This window comes from Miscanthus floridulus, chromosome 14 (assembly GCF_019320115.1).
Source record: "Miscanthus floridulus cultivar M001 chromosome 14, ASM1932011v1, whole genome shotgun sequence".
Lineage (NCBI taxonomy): Eukaryota > Viridiplantae > Streptophyta > Magnoliopsida > Poales > Poaceae > Miscanthus > Miscanthus floridulus.
Window position 1 is genome coordinate 62189209 of NC_089593.1, and position 21676 is coordinate 62210884.

The 21676-nt window shown below is 45.7% G+C and overlaps 1 pseudogene; it reads left to right on the forward strand.

Moving 5' to 3' along the window:
* The first annotated feature begins 278 nt into the window (after nt 1–278).
* On the forward strand, nt 279–16505 carry LOC136506185 (disease resistance protein RGA5-like; annotated as a pseudogene).
* The last annotated feature ends 5171 nt before the right edge of the window (nt 16506–21676 follow it).

Below are 21676 nucleotides of genomic sequence, written 5' to 3' on the forward strand. Positions count from 1 at the left end.
GAAAAATGTGTGAATGGAAAGAGTATTTCCGGCAAAGCAAGGCTACCACGGTTCCACTAGCTGCCAAACACGACCTTCATCAGCGAGTAAGCCGAGGCAAGCGGCTATCCAAGGAGAGAAGCAGACCTCCGCGAGGCGTCTGTCGGCGGTGCACCTTCCCACCGTTGGCCGGCTCCCGATCTCCACTCCGGCCACCGACAGATCAGTTGCTCTCAGCCGCGGTTGCGCCGAGCTCCCCGGGCGCCGAGTTGGCCTTCCCCGCACCTCGCCGATCTAATCGGCCTCGATTGGTTGACGTTCATTTGGATTCCAAGGTATAGCTGCTATGCTTTGGCGATTTAAATTTTTGGAGCGTCTAGTTCCAACTAGGAGGATTATTTGATAGTAGCATTTTTTTTTCACACAAAGCTGTCTTGGGGCTAAGCTTGTTCAAACTAATCTCATCACTTATGTGTTTTCCGCCCAACTGCTACTGTCACGCATCTTCATAATCAATCTGACTTTCATGGTCAGTGACTGCAGTATTGTTGTGCATCGGGGCGCGGTGGTCTGGTGGGATTCACAGATTCAGTTTAGGGGACCAGTCGCTGTTTATTATGGTTTAGGAGGCTGCTGTCACCAGCCAGTCTCTACTTGTCTATGAGTTGAATGTGCATTTGAATAAATTGTACAGGGCACCTTTTTTTTTTTGGTTGCAACCATGCACAATTGAGGATTCGAGTGGCCATTCCATGCGATTGCTTAGCTTACCCCAACATGCTTTGGGGTTTTGTTGTTTTGTTTACATGATTAGTATTTCTGCAGGTGTAAGTATGGGTCTTATCCACTTATTTTGCTTCTATTGTTATGCTTACACCTGCAGAACTTATTGCTGAATTGTTTTTCCCTTCATCATGCATCCTTTTTTTTTAGATTATGGAATAAAAGTATCATCCCACCTGCCCCATTTATTCATCATGCTGCTTGCACTTTAGTTCGTTATGGTATTTGGGATTGCTAAACCCATCAATTTTTCAACAGATGGTGAGCGTCTTGACGGGGGTGATGACATCTGTCATTGACAAGCTTACAACCCTGCTTGGGGAGGAGTACACAAAGCTGACAGGCGTGCAAAGGGAGGTGAACTTTATGAAGGATGAGCTGAGCAGCATGAACGCCCTCCTTCAGAGGCTGGCAGAGGTGGACAGTGATCTTGATTTGCAGACCAAGGAGTGGCGGAGACAAGTGCAGGAGATGTCTTATGACATAGAGGATTGCATTGATGAGTTTATGCATCGCGTTGGCAATAACAGCACGACTGACTCTGGAGGCCTTGTTCATGGGGTGGTTCAACAGCTTAAGGTGATGTGGGCGCGCTATCAAATTGGCAGCAAAATCCAGGACCTCAAGGCACGTGTTGAAGATGCTAACAAACGCCGCATGAGGTACAAAGTTGATGAGCTCACCTTTCAGTCTAGCACCAAAACTGTCATTGATCCCCGTTTGCCTTCACTGTATGCTGATCCAGATGGGCTTGTCGGCATTGACCGACCAAGAGATGATCTTACAAGGATGCTAATGGAGGGGGAGAGGACATCAGTGCAGCAAGTGAAGGTCATATCTATTGTGGGTCCTGGGGGCCTTGGTAAAACCACGCTCGCGAATGAGGTTTGCCATAGACTGGAAAAGCCAATTCCAATGTCGAGCTTTTGTCTCTTTGTCACAACAACCTGATGTAAAGAAGATATTTAAGAAATATACTCTATCAAGTCAGCCATCAGGAGTATGCTAACATGGAAACATGGGATGAGGAAATGTTTATCAATGCGATCCGAGATTTTCTACAGAGAAGAAGGTAAGTCCATGAATTTATAATAATGGCAACTTGGTTATTGGTGGCATAACCATTTTTTATCAGTATCTTCATCCAGTATTCAAAAGATTTCTTTTATTTAGTGGATGAATGGAACGAGCTGTTATTTCCATTTCTGGATTTAATCAATTACATAATATATGGTTGCTTTTGGGCTTCTAGAACTGTATATGTCTAACTTCCATATTCATGTATTTCAGATTGTTGAGGGCTTTAAAGTTTTTCTTCAAGTAAATTTAATCTAACCACAGCTGAATTGACATTTTGACATGTTTCATGTTTTCAATTTCAAATTGTTCTTGATGTAAGTTTTATTTAACCACTTACCACTGCAGCACTGCTAAGTACGTGACTTGCTAACTCATATGGTTGTACCATACATCATGGAAATCTTATGACCATAAGTTCTAGAGTTACTACTACCCAAAATATCTGATACTTCAATGCCATAAAATGATAAAACATGTAATTTGGGAAATTTATTCATGGACACATTTAAAAAGATAAGTGTTTCTGCACTTCATAGATAGAGAAAAGCCCAATGGATCAGCTCCCAGTTGTTTTGTAATCTATGTAATTATTATGTGTTGACTGTTGAGTGCAGAGGTGTTTTTTATTTTTTTCATTTGTCTACACTATCTATATACAATGGCATTTTAGATATGGCATTGTGATATTTTTGCAGCCCTTCCTAATTTATAGATGATATGCACGTGATAGGTACTTCATTGTTATTGATGATATATGGAATACTCAAGCATGGAAGACCATCAAATGTGCTTTGTATGTGAATAATTGTGCAAGCAGAATTATGACAACAACGTGCATTGTTTCTATAGCCAAGTCGTGCTGCCCTCCTCATCATGATCATGTCTATGAAATAACACCTCTTAGTACAGATAACTCCAAATGTCTTTTCTTCAAGCGAATCTTTGGCTCCGAACATATATGCCCTCCTCGTTTGGAAGACGTTTCCAGTGAAATCCTGGAAAAATGCAGTGGTTCACCACTGGCCATTGTTACAATGGCTAGCTTATTGGCTAATAAAGCTAGAACAAAGCAAGAATGGGATAGGGTATATAATTCAATTGGTTCAACACTGGAAAAGGATCCTGATGTGGAAGAAATGAGAAGGATATTATCAATGTTTTAAAGGCATCGCCTAGGCGAGGAAAGTTTTTGGGCGTCGGGATCGCCTAACTATGTGGTCGTATGGCGTCCGCCTTCCCGTCCTAGGCGTCCGCCTTTCGCGTTAGGCGTTCAGGGCATCACCAAGGAGGCCGCGGCGGTCGCCTTGCGTGCCGGCAAGCCAACGCGGGAAAGAAGTATCTCCCGCCCGGCACATCCCGCTTCCGCGCGGGAAGGAAATCGCGCGCGGGAAGGATCCGCGTGCTGGGATCTGAAGGAAATCGGGCACGGATTTTTGGGAAAGAAAAGGGATAAGAAGGGGGGGAGAGACCGAGAGAAGAAATCCACCGCACCTGCCAGGTTCCGCTACCCTGCGCGCTCACGCATCCCACCGACGCGCCGCGCACGGCTCGTCAATTTCCACCCACGAAGGGGGGATTGGACGGATGTAACGCCCCAAGCCCGACACACGGCACAGGCCCACTCTACCGAGGGGTGAGCCCCACCTACGTAGCAACCTGTTTGCGCTTTCGTCCTTGCTTCGCGCAAAACGGTTAACCGAAGGTTACTACGCGTCCTTGGCCTGACTATTTAAGCTGGTTCGGCGAACTTAGAACTACCAATACGGTACTAAACTTTTGGTAGCTACAGTGTTTTCTACAGTAACAGTAACTTGGTGGCCTAATGGGCTGGGTCTCACATCCACCCACCCTTAAAGGACTCGACGTCCTCGTCGAGCTATCGAACCAGCTTATCCATGCGGGACAAATGTCCAGGATCGACTCTCTTGGCCACGTCCATACCATGCGGGACAAATGTCCAGGATCGACTCTCTTGGCCACGTCCATATTCCCAGCTCCCCGGCCCAAGTGTCATGCTCTTGCAGAGCCATGCACAACCTGTCCGAGCTCCCGAGCCATATGTCTATAAAACCGCAAGAGTTGACTCTGATACCATTTGTAACGCCCAAGCCCGGCACACGGCACAGGCCCACTCTACCGAGGGGTGAGCCCCACCTACGTAGCAACCCGCTTGTGCTTTTGTCCTCGCTTCGCGCAAAACGATTAATCGAAGGTTACTACACGTCCTTGGTCTGGCTATTTAAGCTGGTTCGGCGAACTCACAACTACGGATACTAAACTACCGGTAGCTACAGTGTTTTGCCGCAGCTACAGTACTCGGTGGCCCAATGGGCTGGGTCTCACAACGGACTCGTCGGTCCTGTGCTCTTCATGGTGTCCAGCTTGCGCTTTGCTTGCCTGTATGTCTCTTCTCTCCCTCTTCTTGTCCTCTCTCCTCTCTTGAAGGTCGAATCTTGCCTGCCTTGTTCTCTGCTCCTCTGTTTTCAACCCTGCTCGCTGCTGCTCTGTTTTTACCCCTTCTCCTTGGGTCCATAGATGCAGAGTGGAGTGGACTGCTGATTCCTTTCCACGTGCTATTCTTTATTAGTTCTCTTAATTCTTGTGTTCACAGTTGGTAGCACAATGGCAAGTTCAGATCCAGGGTGGAAGTATGCCTACTGGCCAAACCTTTGTAATAGAGATGTGGTGACATGCACTCAATGTGGTCACTCATTTTATGGAGGGATAAAAAGGTTGAAGCAACATCTGGCTGATGGCTTTGGAGATAAAAAAAAATGCACAATGACTACTACTGCAATTAGAAAGGAGATGAGAGATGACTTGGAAACTAGAAGGAGAAGGCCACAATATCCCTAGATGACATTGATTAGATATTTCAGTTCTATGCTAGCAGCAGTGCATCACTATTAATTATGTTATATTATGTCACTAGAGACTAGTTTATGGCCTAGAGATGAGAGATCTCAGAGTTGCTACCTTACTACTTGATGTTGTGTACTAGTAGTCTAGTAGGACCACTTATTATTGTATTATATGCTAAGAATTGGCAATATTAATGTCTGATTTGCTTTTGAATTTTTAGTTAACTTATATATTAATATGTTTATATGGCGTCGCCTAGGCGGTTGTCCTTATTCGCCTAAGAGTCCAGAAAGGGGTCGCTCGTCTCGCCTCGCCTTACCGCATTTAAAACATTGGATATTATCCCTTAGCTTTGATGACCTCCCCCATCATTTGAAGACGTGTTTATTGTATTTAAGTATATTTCCAGAAGATTATGAGATCGAAAGGGATCAACTAGTAAAAAGATGGATTGCTGAAGGATTCATTAATATGGAGGGTGGACAAGATTTGGAGGAGATAGGAGAGAATTATTTTAATGATCTTATCAACAGAATCATGATTCAACCAATGAAAATCAAATGTGATGGTCGAGTGGCCTCATGCCGAGTTCATGATATGATTCTTGATCTCCTGATATCTAAGTCAGTTGAAGAAGATTTTGCCACTTTCATCTCTGGCAAAAATCAGACGTTATTGTTACAACGTAAGGTTCGCCGGCTATCTCTCAACTATTATTCCCAAGATCACACCATGTTTCCGTCAGCAGCGATCATTTCTTATTGTCGATCACTCAGTATCTTTGGGTATTCTGAACAGATGCCTTCTCTTTCGAAGTTTCGAGTTCTTCGGGTACTTGATATAGAAAATGGCGAGGAGATGGAACACAATTATTTTTAACATATAAGGAGGCTTCTTCAGTTGAAGTACCTTAGACTCCATGTAAGGAGCATTCCTGCACTCCCAGAACAACTGGGAGAACTGCGGCAGTTGAGGACCCTGGACCTAGGAGGCACAAAAATTACAAAATTGCCAAAAAGCATTGTCCAGTTGCAAAATTTGACATGTTTACGTCACTACTGGACTCCTTGAGTTTGCCGAGTGCCCGAAACACTCGGCAAAATACATAAAACACTCGGCAAATGGTTCGCCGAGTGTAACACTCGGCGAATAGCACTCGCCATAAACAGTTCCGGCAAAGCCAACTTTGCCAAGTGCCATTTATCGGGCACTCGGCAAACATTTTGCCGTGTGCAGTTTGGCTCTCAGCGAAAAGAAACAGTCATAACGCCAGCCCCGCTGTTAACAGCGACTTCGCCGAGTGTCAAACGGCAAGGCACTCGGCAACTAATTTTTTTTAAAATATTTTTGGTTTTTAGAATTCCTTGTCGCCGAGTGCTGCACTCGGCAAATTATAAACATATGCCGAGTCGACACTCGGCAAACATTTTTCAAACAGTATTTGGTTTTTTTTAAAATAGCTTTTCGCCGAGTGTCTTGGTGATAACACTCGGTAAATTGTGTTTGCTTTGCCGAGTGTCTTGGTCATAACACTCGGCAAAGCCTCAGAAATCTGATTTTTTTTTTTTTTTGCATTACATTTCACAGCACATATATATATATATCACAGCACAGATATGTTTCACAGCACATATATCACATATATATATCATCTCCACACACCACATATCACATACATCACAATAATCCACAATGGTACACAAATGTCAAACCACAATACCAACATAAGGTTCGAGTTTAAAGCATCCACCACAAGTGCATTACAAGCATAAGTGCAACACAAGGAATAAGTTCAACACATGAAAAGAAGCAAATCACCAATTAGACTACGGCGACTGCTGCGGTGGGTCATGAGGTACATCATTTGATGCCGCCGATTGACCCTGCACAAAGAATAGATAAGATTACTTGATAGCTGCAAAAGAAATTGTTGAGACATATATAGCTAGTAGCATTGCAATTCAAAAGGCAATACAACAAATACAACTGTGTGTGTGAGTGTGTGTGTGTGCTGGTGTGTGTGTAGGTGCAATTTTGTTACCCGCCTTGGAAGACAAGTTCCACCCGTTATGTAACGCTGTCTCGTACGTTTCGTGTAGTCCAACGTATGAGGAAGACAGAGTAAACCATTTCTGGGTTCCAGTTTTCCTGCTACAGTACTCGCGCTCCTACCGGCAAGCCAAAGCCAGGGCAGTGTAAACAACAGTGACTTGTACAACTAAACTAAACTAAATAACTAATCCTCAGATCCAACGTGTGGTCTTCTGAAATCCTGCTTAACTATGGGTTATCGATTTATCTACTGTCAACCATGCTCCATGAGTCTGACACCTAACCATACCAACGCAGGCACAATCTTCCAATGCAAACAGAAACATCCCATGAACTACCGCAACCCTGTCCCCTCTCTGCTCCTAGCTAGCTCCAAATCTTTTGGTCTGCTCTGAGAAAGCAAACCAAATATGATCCGATAAGACAAGCGGGCTGCCAATGCAAGATTGGCAGTTGGCGATGTCAGGACAGGAGATGCAACCTGTTCACACCTGCAACTGCAACTGCAAGCAAGCTCCTATAGCACCGGAGATCATCACAGGAGCATACAGTGACCCAAAACCCAACGACAACCAGATATGGTTCCCAGTAGAGTACCGATCGAGGCACCGAAAAGCTCCCCAGAGGCCTAGACCTGCAGGAGCTGCCTGCCGGTCCCGACTCCATGTTGCTGCTAGCTGCTGCCGCCGCAAGTGTGTGCAATGTAAGCCGGGGGACCCTAAGCCCACCACGCCCGGTCGGCACGTCGGATCGCTGCTAAACTACGAGCCTTTCATGTCATCATGTGCTTTCGACTGGAACGCACAAACCAAGCAGAAAAGCAACTAGTAAAAGCCCGTGTTAATCTAGCGCATTACATTATGAACCCATCCTTATCTTCCGGGGGGGGGGGGGGGGGGGGGGGGGGGGGGGGGGGTTGTGAAATGGAGCTGGATAGGGATGGGGGTGTGTGTGTGAGTGAGTGGACATGGGGATAGATATACTCATAGGAGTGTCTTTAGGAGGACGAGGAGGGAGGAATAGCGCTTGTGGCAGAGGTTCACCCATCTTCGCGCCGAGATTTTGCATTCACTGAAACATCTGCTCCTGCCTCTGCCGATCAGCGTCAATCTTCACCTCCAACGCTATTCTCTGTCTCCTCTCTTCTTCTAGCTCGGCCTATAAAATTTCACCCCAATGTTACAATGGAAATCAAAGGTATGTAAGAAACAATGAACGACAAATAAAAGAGTAATAACCTACAAAGTCTGCATGGCGTGCTGTGTACTGGTCGGCCGTGGGCGTATGGGCGGCCTCTGGCCCGTGTCACTTGCTCGTATCTGGGAGAGAGTGGGAGTAGTGGCCGTGTCGACGACGCTGTCGCCAAGCCAGTACCTGCCATGCTTCTTACCTCCTCCCACCCTCATGACAAGGTCTCCTTCGAAATCCTGGGTGCTCGGATCGTACTCCGGCCCATGGACCGCCTTGGCCGCCGTTGTGTACTCGGTGAGACGGCTGTGGATGGAGGGATTGCTGTACGCCGAGGGGGGGTCCTACAGGTTGAAGTCGACGGCGGACGTCGCCTTGCCCTTGTGGGCCATAGCCCATGCCTTCACCTGGGAGCAAGGTGCGCCACCATTTGACGCCGACTATGAAACAAACAGTAAGATCATTAGAAACTATGCAGAAGCAAGCATTGGAATACATAAATGAAGTCACGTACCCATCTCTCCGCGTACTCGGCAAGGGTAAGGTTCCCCTGATGGTGTGGTGCACCTGTCATCATCAAACGCCGCTCCCGGCAAGCGGCGTGTGTCTCCGACCACTCCGGGGAGCACCACTTGTCCACCATCCTCCTCCAGCACTCGCCTTTATCGGCCACCCAATTTGGAGGCACCTACACATCAACAAGCATTTGTCATATAAGAACACAGTAAGTGTACTTAATCTCAGGAAGAAACAGTATTTACCAGCATGTATTGCTCTTTGGTCAGCGTCAAGGTTCTTGCGAGGTCTTTGTCGATCTTCACTTCCTCGAAGACAGCTTTGTATTGCTGTACAGCCAGGATACACGTCTCGTAGTGCATGTCCTTCACGAGCTTGTAGCAGGCTTTGTGAGCGTGCCTCTCGGCCCTCTCCTCGTATCCCTCGTCACATCTGTAGAAATCCTGCATATAAACATTATGTATGTAGTCATTATTTCAAGGATGTGATAGGAATGCGATGTATTGAGCAAGATAGTGCGGGGAAGGCTTACCCAGATGTGATAGGAATGCGATGTATTGAGCAAGATAGTGCGGGGAAGGCTTACCCACAGCTCTTTCACAACCCGCTGCGCCTTGTTGTCGAATTTCCTGCCTTCCCGATCTCGTGCATCAGGGGCAGACGCGTAGTGCTCGAACGTGTAGGCCGGCTCCACCCCTCCTGCCCAGTCCACCAGGCCGGGGAAGTGTTCCCTACACAGAAGACCCAGGATTCCACCGGAAAGGCGTTTGTGATCACCTGCAGCCACAACCTTCCACTAGGGCAAATGCTCTATCTATGAAAGCCTCCGTCTTCTCAACCCATTCATCAGTCAAAGCACGCTGACTTGGGCGGCCCGTGTACATCCACTCACGGTCATCCATACCATCTAATAGGTCAGGATAGGTCCTAATCCCACCCGAGGATGCGTAGCTGGGGTTAGTCTCCATGGTCTACTCCGATCCGAGACAGAATTTCGGTAGCACCTCCCCGCTGTTCTTCAAATACACGTCCTGGTAGGAAGATTGTGTATCCGGAGAACAACAGGGAGATGCTGTCGAAACTCTGCCTCGGAACGGAGTAGACCACGGAGACTAACCCTATCTACGCATCCTAGGGCTGTCCAAAAAACATGGACAATTCGAAACAGATACGGTTATCGATATGCAAAGAGCTGCATATTTCCAACCGTATCTCTTTCGAACGGGAGACGCCTAACCGGGTTACGTGCTCGACAAACATGCATGATATGGAAAAGAGGGGTGTTTTATGTCTCACCTCGCTGTCCCGCAAACAGGAGAAGCCTCAACCGCTACAAGGTCCACGGAACACCAACAAACAGCCAGAAGCCTCAGTCCTCCCTAAAAGAATAAGTCATTTCACACGAGTAAGTAATTACCTTTATATCACCATAAACAAAGTAAAAAGAAACAAGATCTGGACTTTTCATCGAATAGAAGCTAGCTAGCTAGGTTCCCAAAAACAGGACCTAAAAGCATCTCTACGTTTCAAGGCCTACTCCAAAAATCATGATCTGGACTTTTCAGCCTCCTGGTGTGATGTGAGTTTTTTTAGTTCTCGCCTAGGCCTATACATAGGGAGTCTAAATTTCTACTAAACTACTGGCAGATCAGTTTCTAAACTCTAAAAAATATTGTTTCTGTGAGACTAAGCTGATGTGACCTATGTATATTCCTATCTGGCGTCATTCACCATCCGTCCGCTCATCTTAATCTTCGCTGTTGCCCGTCCAGACCAGTGACCGTGGAAAAGTCTTGATGCATGATTGTTGTAACTGGGCGGCTGGTGTTGTTCCATCTCTAGGTCTCGTCGACTCCTCTAATTTGAACACTGAGAGTTGACCCCACCTGTGCCACTGCTACATCCGCTGCTCGTCGGTGCGGCTATAGGGAGGAGACGAGTCTCCATATGAATTTTGGCAAGTTGAAACCGTTCCTTCTATACGCTACTCCCGTCTCAAGACTTTGATCATCTATCTGATGTTAGAAGTGCTTTGTTTTACTTCATGTAATCCTGTTTTTTAGAACGTTTGCTATTTTAGTTCAGTTAGACACGTAGAATCCTGGGTGGTTCAGAGATGTGCGTGAACCACGCCGAGACCGTGTACTGGTGTGTGGCCCCGTCGAGGCGTCGTCCGTGCATGTCCCTCTGGCGTTCCAGAAATAACGGGCGATCAGAGGAGGTGTCGTAGCGACGGGGGGCAAGGCCTTGGGCCTATATAAACTGAACGAAAACATAAGGCATGGTTACGCCGTGTTTGGGCAAATTGATCTCGTTGTCATTATTTCCATCTTCTCGGTTCACGCTCTAGGGTTTTAGTCGCCACGAACGCCACCTGCCGGTGTCGCGCCGTCGCCGAGCTCGATCCTGGGAGCTCGGTTCCAACAATTGGTATCAGAGCCAGTACCCATGGTCAGAAAAGCTAAACCCGATAAAAAAATCTCGAGCGTCACATATTGCGGGGGCACCCCGATGTGTGACTAAGGGGGAGATTGTTAGGGTTTAGTCCCACATCGTGCAGCGATGGTGGGGGAGCACAACATATAAGGCGGGAGAACCCTCACCTATCAGGCTAGTCTTTTGGGTTGAGTAAGGCCCAAAGGCCTTATATGTTGTAGCTCCGGTGGACCTGGGACCTGTGGGAGCGCAGGCTCGTGGTAACGAGCCGGGCCGGCTGTAAGCCAGCTCCAAGATCGTGAACTCGGTGGTCACCACCGGTTACAACATTTGGTATCGTGAGCCCATGGTGAAAAAAAAGCTAAACCCGATAAAAAATCTCGAGCGTCACATAATGCGGGGGCACCCCGATGTGTGACTAAGGGGGAGATTGTTAGGGTTTAGTCCCACATCGTGCAGCGATGGTGGGGGAGCACAACATATAAGGCGGGAGAACCCTCACCTATCAAGCTAGTCTTTTGGGTTGAGTAGGCCCAAGGTCTTATATGTTGTAGCTCCGGTGGACCTGGGATGGGACCTGTGGGAGCGCAGGCTCGTTGTAACGAGTCGGGCCGGCTTTAAGCCAGCTCCAAGATCGTGAACTCGGTGGTCACCACCGGTTCCAACATCTGACAGCTTAACTGATAAATTTAGATGAAAAATGCAATATTCAGTTACCCTTTGCATACTTAATTATTCTGACAAGAATCGTTTTGGCAGAACAGGGGCTTCGTCTTACAGTTGCTGATTGCCTAACTAGAAGAACGTCAGTGTTAGTGTTTATTAGATACAGCTTCTACCTAAATTAGTTTATACCTGTATGCAAGGTCACATCATCAATTCACTCTGTATGGAAGATTGGCAATTCCTTATGAATATTTCAGAAATTCTCTCATCGATTTCGATTTGTTCATCCGTTGCCCCTTTATTATCCTTAATTCCTTAAATTATACTGGCATACATCTTTTTCTATTTATTTCTGGTTGTGCATTAAAGACTTATTACCAATTCTAATATCCCCTACTGACAGCATAGGTTATATTCTGTTTACTTACATTCTATTTACTTAGCTAGTTGTTAAGAATTTTGCCAACTATTGTTCTCTTATGCAGGCAATTTTCATGCTGCCAAGAGCGACGTGTGGGTGATAATCCAATATGCTTTACACATGTATATTGCAATATTCCTGTTCGCTCTATGTTTTGCTGTACACAATGCAAATCATTGGCATTTTCCAAGTGAGGATAACAGTAAACATTCATGATATTTTCCTTTTGAAGTGTGCACAATACTAAATGTTTTAGATGTTTAACTTTTTTAGTTTGCAAACTCTGAAACAATGGAGCAGCATGGATTCACAATGGACAATAGCTGATCAGATCCTTTTCTTGCCACTCCCTGATCTTTTCATGATTGACCATAGCCAGCTGATAGGTGAAACTGACAGCGAAATTCATATGGTTTCTGTAGGATAGGAGGTAAGATGGTATAGGCAATCTGCATATGTTTCTCTTTGCTATAGCACTTCTACTGCAGGTCTACATATTCAGGGATTTATTTCCATAGAATTTGGAAAACTATTTCATGGATTAAAATAATGCAGGCAGCCTCAGAAGCTTGTGGATTTGTTGTTATCTTAGTTAATACTATATGGAAATTTCATGAGCCTCAAATATTCAAATGAATTTTAGTAACAGATGGACTTTCGTTCTGATGGACCAGCATTGGTGTCTACGCTAATCAACAATTGAGCAAGAACATCCCAAGGTGTTGTCGAATAGACGTCAATAGGAGGCTGAGTTCGAGCAAAGGTCAGGAAATTTCTAACGGTCTTTACCACACGTCTGGAGATGAACCTAATAAGGGGGAGTTATATGACGTGTGTCATATCTAGAGCTGCAATTAGCACATCATGAACTACAACATCAAGACACCAGAAAGAACAATCTTGTACAAATTGTAAGTTAAGGTTTGCTACTCTTGCTACTAAGTTATTCTACTCAACGAACTTAATTCCCACTAAAGCCCTTCTGAAGGAAACTTTAGAGGAACTACGTCTAGAGTATTTGCTACAGTAGCATGTTCATGTCAAACTATATTATAGAAATTTGGATACTGTGCTTTGAGAGGATATGCAACCAACCAGATATCTTTCCAAAAACTTATTTCAGTACCATATCCTAATTTGAATTTCTCTAAGCTCATGAATTAATCCTTCACTCCCAAAAGATCCATCCAAAAATCAGAATCATCAGGGCAATGTCTTGTCTTTAATGTACTTATTTATTTCTTAGCAGCTCCTGCGAAATACTGGCTTCATTGCACAATTTAAAAAGCCATTTGTTCAACAAGCATTTATTCTATAAGTTCAGGTTCTGTATACTCAAACCTCCATGTTCCATTGGTTGGCAGATAACAGACCACTTAGCAAGTATATTTTTTCAGTTGATCATAGTACCAATAAAATCAAAATCTAAAATACTCTATTTTCTTTATATTAGAACACCTCTTGGGATGTCAAAGAAAGAAATCATGAACATGGGTAGGCTAAATAAGGCTGAACTAATCTGGACTAATGCTCGACCCAACGACATTAATTTTCCTTTGCAGCTACTTTGTGGGATTTGTTGGAAAATGAATTTGGCATCCAAATACTCCAGCACATAAACATTTTAAGACTAGGAACAATGTGTTCTTCAAATCAACAACAAAATTATGGCGTCTCCTATGGACTATGCTGGTACTTCACAAGACTGTCATGCTTATCAAGACATGGAAGCCACTTCTGAAACCGAAATCAAAACTGAAACGAGTCCCAAATCGGAAGCAACCGAGCAGGGCGACTTTGAGTTACCTGGGTGGCCGTAGAACAGCTGTCGTCGGAGAGGCGGCCGCGCTGTAGAAGCCGCCCAGGAGGTCGTCGGAGTGGCGTCGAGCAAGGGCCTCCCTGCGGGCGGGCACCGAGGTGGCGCAGGGACTCGCTGGGGGCAGGCGGGCGGGGTCGTGCTCGCGCTCGGTTTCGCGGCGGGGACAGGGGCGTGGGCCAGCCGGTGGCTGTGGCAGACCGGCCGGGCGGGGTGGAGGTCGACGGCGGAGGCGGGCGGGGTGGGGGACGGAGGGGGCCGCGAAGTGGGGAGGGAGGGGGCGGCGGAGGGGTGTGCGGTCGGCGGCGCGCGGGGAGGGAGCTCGACGGTGGCGGGCGTGGGGAGCACGATGGAGTGGGGAGGGAGGAGGGCGCGTGGGGGGGGGAGCTCGACGGCGGCGCGTGTGCGGGGATAGAATGGAGAAATGGCCAGAGCCGGCCAGCGGCCTAGCTTTTTTGCGGCCTGTTTGCCGAGTGTCGGCCCGATACGACACTCGGCAACGTTTTTTTTAAAAAAATCCCATTAGTTTGCCGAGTGTCGGCCGATGGCGCACTCGGTAAACTACTTAAAAAAACCTAAACGCCTAGTTGCCGAGTGCCGTGACGATTGGGCACTCGGCAAACATTTTTTAAAAAAGTGCCCTCCTGTTTTCCCTATTTTAAAAAATCCCTGTTCTCCCTTAACAAGAAATTTTAAAAAAAAATTATTACATTTTTGCCGAGTGCCACCTATGCAGCACTCGGCAAACTTATTTCTATATTTCATGCTGCCCTTTTCTTTCCTCTACTTAATTACTTTCCTCTATTTCATGTTTCACTAACTTCATGAAATGAACTTGCATTACACTTTGTTAGGTGCACTCACAAATGTATATTTCAAGCTTGTACAAAAATTGGACTATTATTTCATGTGTTTGTATATCACGCATCTAAAATTCAATAATTGCGACGAAAGAATTAAAATTACGAAATGGCTCTGAAAATTGCCAAAAATTCACAAGAAGCGATATTTGTTCTCTATTGTATATACAAAAAAATTTGAAGTGAAACTCCAAATCGACATTCAAATTATCTCATCATCTTACCGGATCTTTCTCAAATCTCAGAAAACTTCTCCGGAGATGATCCGATTTGTAAGCAGCGTACGTGTCAACTTTGCCGAAACACTCTCAATTTTTTACCATAGCCTCCACGTATGATATCATGACAACTCGATGAATTTCGTGATTTTCAGACTTCGTTTGCTTTTTATAGAATTTTCAGACTTTTCCGCCACGCGTTACTGCTCATGTTTCGCGAACACAATGTTCGAAATTTCTGGTCTGGCCCTAGATACGGTCTCAAAACAGACTCAGTGACAAGAATATCATTTTTTATTCACTTTTTTCGGATATTCGAAGCACTTGCAGTTCAAAACAAAAAAATTACCGAAAATTCATTTGACTAAAATAAATTGACGAAATATAGTAAAATAACTTAGAAATGTACAAAACTTCAACACAGAGCAATAGGTATTGTAAGACAACAGTACAAAAAGTTTGGGGGGGCAAAATAAAAAAAATATTTGCCGAGTGTCATATGCTGACACTCGGCATATAGCAGGATTTGCCGAGTGTTGTATTTTGACACTCGGCATATAGGTTGGCTTGCCGTGTGTTAACGGGTGACACTCGGCAAAATGATAACGGAGGTCGACGGTGTTACCCTGGACATGAAGTTGCCGTGTGTCTGTTGTTTGCCGAGTGTCAGCACTCGGCGTAAACTGTTATGCCGTGAGTTTTGTTTTTGCCGAGTGTCGTCTTTGGGACACTCGGCAAACACCATGTTTGCCGAGTGCCCGAAATCTTGCCCACGACAAAGGTGGGGACACTCGGCAACTTAGGTGTTTCCGGTAGTGCGTGTCTGTAATATGGAATTACCTGAAGAAATTGGGAATTTGCATGCTCTTCAGGAGCTTTCAGAGATCAAAATCAACCGAAATTCCATGGCCTCTTCTTTGCTGGGTCTGGGCAGTCTGACTAAACTAAGGATTCTTCGACTACGCTGGTGCATTGCCAATACAGACACTGACAACAGGACTTTTATTGACAACTTGCTTTCATCACTTCGTAAACTTGGCAGACTCAACCTTAGATCTCTATGCATTCAGAGTTATTATGGTTATTCCATAGATTTCATGTTGGATTCTTGGTTCCCTACCCCTTATCTCCTACAGAAGTTTCAGATGAACTTAGAGTACTACTTCCCTAGAATTCCATCTTGGATAGCATCACTTGGCAACCTCACCTATCTAGACATCAATGTTGATCCATTAGAGGATGAAACACTGGAGATCCTTGGAAACTTACCTTCTTTGATGTGCCTCTGGGTGTCATCAAAAGCAGCAGCACCCAAAGAAAGACTACTTGTGAGCAGCGGCATGTTCGGGTTCCTGAAGGAGTTTCAGTTCGTGTGTTGGAGAAACAGGGTGGGGCTGGTATTTGAAGCGGGGGCCATGCCTAGACTCGAGAAGCTGCGGATTCCATTCAATGCAGGCACGGGTCTCAATTTTGGCATCGAGCACCTCTCTTCTCTCAGGCATCTTATCGTTGAGATCATTTGCAGTGGTGCAACGGTGCAGGAAGTGGAGGCATTGGAGGAGGCTATCAGGAGTGCTGCTGATCTCCATCCAAATCGACCCTTCCTTGAAGTTCGAACGTGGGACTAAGAAAATATGGTGAAGGAGTAAGGCATTGCTGAAGAAATTGAAAAATCAGCATGCTGGTGTAAGGGGTTCTTGCATCTAACCCTATCTCCTCTCCTGTTCTACATGAAAATGTGGCGGTGGTGAATTAAAAAAAAGGTGGGGGCAGCAGTGGCCTGGTGGCTGCATCTAGCAGCGGTGGCAGCGGTGACCGGAGGTGAGGAAGACCGAAGACCACGCACTCCATCCCTCACTGCGCCTCAGTCTTCTCCCCCAAGCTGCTGCGGCTGCTGCTGCTCTGACCAGCAGCACAACAGCGGCGGTGGTGGAGGTGACAGAGAGAGCACACGCTCCCAGTTTCTCACTGCTCCTCAGTCCTCTCCCTCTCCAAGCTGCAACAGCAGCACCTGCCAGCGGCAGCAGCGACTGTAACCGGCGACAGTGGCAGGCACCATGTCTCATTAGGAAAAACAGGCAGGCATGCTTTCTTCTCCTCTTCTCAACAGATATATTAGATGTTTCTCCTGCAGATTCGTTAGTTTATCTTTTGTCGATATGTTGGTAAGGATATAATTCTGGGTAAATAAGCCAAAGAGGCAATTCTCTGTGCAATATCCAATTAGTGAATGGAATTGAGATAGTACCCAGTTAGAAAATATATGCTTTTTAGTACCTCTGTTTAGGGTGCATATAATCATGTCCGGTTATGAACTGATGGATCTGTTAAGTTATTTGGTCCTTATGCATGAACTGTACTGTCTACCCCAAATATTCGGCTTGCTAAGTACGGCTTGCCATAAGGGTGTAAGGAGCTCAAGTTTAGAATCAAAAATTTTCTCGCAGTGGACCAAGTGTGCCTACTTAGATTCCGACCATGATAGTTGGAGTCAATCTTCTTCTATAGGCATATAGTCTTCGAGAAAAAATCTCGCACATTCACCGCGAGGTGAAGTGTGCCCACTTAGTCCCCGAGCCTGACAGTAGATGATGTAGTCATGTGGTGCCAGGGTCAAAAAGTAGAAGAATAGTAGAAAACCAGCCGAGCAGGCAGCCAGTCCCCGGGCGTGGCCCAAAAGAGACAAAGCACATTCACCGCAAGGTGAAGTGTGCCCACTTAGTCCCCGAGCCTGACAGTAGGTGATGCAGTCACGTGATGTCAGGGTCAGAAATAGAAAAACAGTAGAAAACCAGCCGAGCAGGCAGCCAGTCCCCGGGCGTGGCCCAAAAAGAGACAAAGCACATTCACCGCAAGGTGAAGTGTGCCCACTTAGTCCCCGAGCCTGACAGTAGGTGACATAGTCACGTGGTGCTAGGGTCAGAAACAGAAAAACAATCAAAGACCAGCCGAGCAGGCAGCCAGTCCCCGAGCTGCAAGCGGAGATATCGGAGAAATCAAACCGTGGAGAAAAAACCGGAGTAACGGTTGTACAGTGTCGGTTACTGAGCCTCAATAAATGACGGAGAAGTCGGCGATTATTCGACGAGTAGCAACTGATAGCGGCGATAAATGGGCGACGTGGGCTGCGGTTGCGCAAGAGCCCATGTTATGGCCCACCTTGCTGTTGCGGAGGATTCGGAGAGGCGCAAATCGCGGGAACGGTTTCCCAAAAACCCTCGACCGCGAAGAGGTTGGGAAAATGCTTTATAACTGTGCCGCCACCACCTGAACTCCCACCTTTGCCACTTCGTTTTTCTCCAAAGCTCTCGCATTTTCAGATTCGCATCCATAGTAACCTCCACCACCAAACCCTAATCGATTCCGAGGGATGGCGCCGAAGAAGGGAAACGCCAAATCGAAGAAGACAAGCCCGAAGAAAGCGGGAACCGAAGCACGGCGTGACGAAGAGTTCTAGGGAAGTTACTTAGGTGACTTATTCACTTGCTACATGTTCACTCTCTTCTCACTTAGTTCGGTCCAAGGGACCAACACGTACATGACATGAAAATTAACTTTTGCTTGATGTAATGTATTACTCATGTAATAAACGAAGCCTAAATTCAATTATCATGAACAATGCAAAATAGATGTAATGGTTTATACTTGAGCAACCCCAACTCGTTGGTTGTGTAATTCAGGATCAATTTTGCTTAGTCAATAGTGGTCTATCAATAGTGTCATCCTATATCGAGGAGGTTGCCTACTAAGGCAATGCCAGATATTTATTTGATATTTTCTAGATTTTTACTGACCGACTTTGTTGAGTTGTATTTGTCGAATTATATAGATTGTTCAGTCTGCTTCAAGATTCGTGTGGCCTTTCAAGCGTATACATCCGCTAACGGACATGTATACATCGGCCAAAATAGGTGGTAGGAGGACACAATTACTCTATTTACTTTATTATTGTGCTATAATTACTATATGAAACCTGAAGGAGTTGATCTTAATCATCGATCTTGGCTGGATAGCGCCAGAGCTCGGCATACTCTCTCCACAAGAAGATAACAACCTCATGGTGGCATGGCATTCAGAGGAGGCGACGAAACCATGGGTCCATAGCGGTTCACCGGTTCTAGACTTGCAGTTTGCACTTCTTAGCAATGCATCCAAGCAGGCCCTGGCTCCAATCATAGCCGCATCCTTGAAAAACTTGTCCCAATGGTCGACTCTAACTCCAAGACGGAGATGCTTGTCGGGTAATAAATATGGTGGATGGCACCCATCTCTTGCCACCCATCCATCCGATCTAGCCACCAGTCCTCGCTCTTCCTCTGCTCGCTAGTTTCGATCTCGGCAAGATCTTTGCTCAATCAATCGCTTGCTGCCTCGCCATGTGTAGCCTCGCTCCTTGTGTCGCTGCTCTTGGCATGGGCGTCGCCACCGCATTTCTCGACTGGCGTCGTGGAGTCGCCGTGGTCGCTCTAGTGACCCATAGCATCAGCATCGACCTGCCTGCTGCCCTATCTCAGAAGCGTGGTCGCGACATCAACCTTGCACTGCCGGCACTGCCGGCACTGCAAGCCCAGATGGACGTGGAGCTCGTCGGCCCACACCACTCCCCTGATCGAGAAGAAGTACCCGCCAATGCCATGATGATCAGATGCACTTGCGGTGTCATTGGCAGCAAAGAGGAGAACGACGTTGCAATCTAAGGCTGCAACAGAGCCATCGTATCAGATTGCAAACACTTAACACAAGTTAGTAACAAAGCTGATTCCTAATAAAAACTACGTGCCTATAGCTTATCACCCAGAGCAAGCCTCCTACACTGTTCTAGTTGCAAACTAAGCTAGGGGCAAGCAACTCCTACATAAACTAGTAAGCAAAACAAACAACTAGCTGTTCAAGAAGACTACTTTAATCAATTACTCTAGCACAAGAAACAACTAGTTGAAGCTACTCGAACAAGTTACTCAACTAGGCAGCTACTCCTAGCAACTACATAATCACAAGACAATCAAATGAAAGTACAATTTTTTAATGGGTCACAAACCAAAAGGGGCAAGTACACACTATGGTTTTTTCCCCAAAGTTTATTTGCTTGCCCGCAACATACGTCCCATTGTGTCGTTTCCAAGGACTGTCGCTTCTCTACAAACCTAGCAATCCACTAGAGTTCCTCTTCGTGATGATGTCCAAGCGGTGCTCGACGGTGTCCACAGCCTCCAAGCAATCTAGGAGGTGGTAACCTCCAAGAGTAACCATAATAACTCCACAGGAACATGCTCAAGTAGTGCCACTAGATGCAAACTCAATGAAAATGCACTAGATCACCCCTAATCTCACTCAAATGAGATCTCAAGTAAGCAAGGTGAGTGGAGTGGTTATCTAAAGCTCTAATGCATGTAGGTATCAACCAAGGGGTCCAAGAGAGGTGAAATGCCCAAGCAAACCACCTATTTATAGCCCCACACACAAAACTAGTCATTGCCAACTTTGTGCACTGAAACAGGAACACCGAAGTGCTCACACTAGAGTTCTCCAACGGTCGAATTCCAATGGCTAAGAAACTAGTCATTAATGTTGATTACTCCGGTGACATCTCTGATGCAACCACCGAAAGTTCCAATCAGCACAACGGCCCAACCTTGTGCTAAAAATACTCTCTAGACTCTAGAGTGACTCTCTGGTGGAACTTTTGGTGCCCACACCGAAGACTCTTGTCAGTTCTGCCGCTCTGAACTAGGTGCTATCAGTTGATTGTAGCCAAACTCTGGTGCATCACTTCCATTGAGCACCGGAAGGTAACATGGTAGCGCACAAACTTCAGCAAATAGTAGCACTGCTCTAACACTCTGGTGACTTCTCCAGTGGGCTCACCGAACATTTCTAGTGGCCCCTTCATCCCTCTTTGACCCTCACTAGACTCTCTCTGGTGCACAGTCTGATGCACTAATGGAGAACTCCGATGAGTATAAACATTGAGTACAGAGACAAGTTCACGGCTGCCTTATTGGCACCTTAACTTCCGGTGCACCCTCCTAGTGTCCACCGGACAGTTCTCATGAGTGCAAATCCACCTCACTATGTGCCTCTCTTAACCATTTTACAAGTGTGCTAACTCCAAATGTGTTCCATTTGAACACCAACACCTTTAGCATAGAGTTAGAATTTTAAAATATCTTTTCAAAGTATTTCACTTGCTTGATCACCATGTCACTAGATCTAACGCATATGCAAGGTTAGTTCTTAGCTAGTGGCACTGGATAACCACATTAGCTTTGGAGTTGCCCTCTTAATATGGCTATCTGTAACACCCTCGGTGTTACGCCCTAAACAAATTACTAAATCATGTCATGAGCATCATGCTTATATGATAATGTATGTGATGGAATGTGTAGATAATATTTTTGTAACTTCATATGATCAATAAAAATGTTAAATGATAAGCTATTCCATAACTCATATGTATCAATTAGGGTTTAAAATTAATCCTTATCGAACAAAAATGCTATAGAACATATATGTGGCGCTAAATAAAGTTTGGAATATGAACTTTATAGATGACAATGAAATACTTGCCGTGGAAAAATAACAGTGCTAGCCAACATTTCTAATAGCCTAGAAATGCAATTTGGAATCAAGTTCAGCTCAAAAATTTATAATATTTTCAAGTATGTTGACAGCTAGACAATGCAATGTTTGGCGATTTATTTTGTGAAATCGAGTTAGGAGGTGGTGTCATGTTTTAGCTCGGGTTGGTAGCCTCATATCCCCTCTGGAGCATGGTGAAGATGGTTTAGGTTCCAGAGCA